We start from the raw sequence: 3,069 nt of genomic DNA, 5'->3' as shown, positions 1-3,069 counted from the left end.
CCTAGAACAAGAGGGGAAAGTGGAGATTGAAAGAATCCACAGATCACCCCCTGTTTTTAATCCCCAACTGACAACACCAAGAAATGTTATAGCCAAATTCAAAAACAATCAGATAAAAGAACAGGTATTACAAGCTGCCAAAAAGAAACCATTCAGATACCATGGAAACATGGTGAGGATAACACAGGATCTTTCTGCATCCACACTGAAGGACCGAAAGGCATGGAATATGATATTCCGGAAAGCAAGGGAACTAGGCCTACAGCCAAGAATAAAATACCCATCAAAACTGACTATATTCTTACAGGGGAAAGTATGGTCATTTAACACAACAGAGGAATTCCAAGCATTCATAAATAAAAGACCAGACCTGAACAGAAAATTTGAAGTCCAACCACAGAATTCAAGAGAATCATCAAAAGGTAATTAAAAAAGAGGGGAAAAACAACAACAACAACAAAGGTTTTTTTTAAGAGACTCAATAAGTTAAAATGATGTGTATCCCTATAAGAAAAGAGGTCATTGGCAACTCTTAAAAACTGTTGCTATCACCTAAGCAGCTAGAAGAACTACACTCAGAGGGAAGGGACAAACTGTATAGGATGAAAGGACAAGACATAAATAGGTATATAGAGATATGCATGCATAAATACATATACATGTGTATGTATATATATATATATACATGACTAAAGCTAAAAAAGAAAAGAGGTTATGACTAAAAGAAATGGGAAAAGAAACAAATGGGGGTAAATTTATATGTCACAAAGAAGCTCATGGCGGGAGGGGGGAGAACATCGATACACTGGAAGGGTAAAGAGGTCGGAGATAGGAAATATTCAACTCTTACGTACTTTGAAACTGACCCAAAAAGGGAAGAACAATCCAATCCATTGGGGAAGAGAATAGATTTGCGCCCTATAGAGGAGTAGAAGGGTAAAAAACAGACTGGTGGGGAGGGAAGCAGTACAAGGGAGGGAGAGGGTGGGGGGGGGATTTTTAAAAAGACTACAGGGGAAAATAAGGGAGGGAACTAGAAGGGAGGGGGGTAGAAAGGGAAATACAAGGGGGACTGATTTAAAGTAAATCACTGGACTAAAAGGTAGAGCTGAAGAAGAAAGGTTAGAATTAGGGAAGGATATCAAAATGCCAGGGAGTCCACAAGTGACAGTCATAACATTGAACGTGAATGGGATGAACTCACCCATAAAACGTAAACAAATAGAAGAATGGATTAGAATCCAAAACCCTACCATATGTTGTCTTCAAGAAACACACATGAGGCGGGTAGACACCCACAAGGTCAGAATTAAAGGATGGAGTAAGACCTTCTGGGCCTCAAGTGACAGAAAGAAGGCAGGAGTGGCAATCATGATATCTGATAAAGCCAAAGCAAAAATAGACCTGATCAAAAGGGATAGGGAAGGTTATTATATTTTGTTAAAAGGGACTTTAGATAATGAGGAAATATCACTAATCAACATATATGCACCAAATAATATAGCACCCAAATTTCTAATGGAGAAACTAGGAGAATTGAAGGAAGAAATAGACAGTAAAACCATATTAGTGGGAGACTTAAACCAACCATTATCAAATTTAGATAAATCAAATCAAAAAATAAATAAGAAAGAGGTAAAAGAAGTGAATGAAATCTTAGAAAAATTAGAATTAATAGACATATGGAGAAAAATAAATAGGGATAAAAAGGAATACACCTTCTTCTCAGCACCACATGGCACATTCACAAAGATTGACCATACATTAGGTCACAGAAACATGGCACACAAATGCAGAAAAGCAGAAATAATAAATGCAGCCTTTTCAGACCACAAGGCAATAAAAATAACGATCAGTAATGGTACATGGAAAACCAAATCAAAAACTAATTGGAAACTAAACAATATGATACTCCAAAATCGTTTAGTTAGAGAAGAAATCATAGAAACAATTAATAATTTCATCGAGGAAAATGACAATGGCGAGACATCCTTTCAAACCTTTTGGGATGCAGCCAAAGCAGTAATCAGAGGTAAATTCATATCCCTGAGTGCATATATTAACAAACTAGGGAGAGCAGAGATCAATCAATTGGAAATGCAAATAAAAAAACTCGAAAGTGACCAAATTAAAAACCCCCAGCAGAAAACCAAACTAGAAATCCTAAAAATTAAGGGAGAAATTAATAAAATTGAAAGTGATAGAACTATTGATTTAATAAATAAGACAAGAAGCTGGTACTTTGAAAAAACAAACAAAATAGACAAAGTACTGGTCAATCTAATTAAAAAAAGGAAGGAAGAAAAGCAAATTAACAGCATCAAAGATGAAAAGGGGGACATCACCTCTGAGGAAGAGGAAATTAAGGCAATCATTAGAAATTACTTTGCCCAATTATATGGCAATAAATATACCAATTTAAGTGATATGGATGAATATATACAAAAATACAAACTGCCTAGACTAACAGAAGAGGAAATAGAATTCTTAAATAATCCCATATCAGAAAATGAAATCCACCAAGCCATCAAAGAACTTCCTAAGAAAAAATCCCCAGGGCCTGATGGATTCACCAGTGAATTCTATCAAACATTCAGAGAACAGTTAATCCCAATATTATACAAACTATTTGACATAATAAGCAAAGAGGGAGTTCTACCAAACTCCTTTTATGACACAAACATGGTACTGATTCCAAAACCAGGCAGGTCAAAAACAGAGAAAGAAAACTATAGACCAATCTCCCTAATGAATATAGATGCAAAAATCTTAAATAGGATACTAGCAAAAAGACTTCAGCAAGTGATCAGAAGGGTCATCCACCATGATCAAGTAGGATTTATACCAGGGATGCAGGGCTGGTTCAATATTAGGAAAACCATCCACATAATTGACCACATTAACAAGCAAACCAACAAGAACCACATGATTATCTCAATAGATGCAGAAAAAGCCTTTGATAAAATACAACACCCATTCCTATTAAAAACACTAGAAAGCATAGGAATAGAAGGGTCATTCCTAAAAATAATAAACAGTATATATCTAAAACCATCAGCTAATATCATT

This window comes from Monodelphis domestica, chromosome 2 (assembly GCF_027887165.1).
Source record: "Monodelphis domestica isolate mMonDom1 chromosome 2, mMonDom1.pri, whole genome shotgun sequence".
Classification (NCBI taxonomy): Eukaryota; Metazoa; Chordata; class Mammalia; order Didelphimorphia; family Didelphidae; genus Monodelphis; species Monodelphis domestica.
This window is presented reverse-complemented; position numbering follows the sequence as displayed.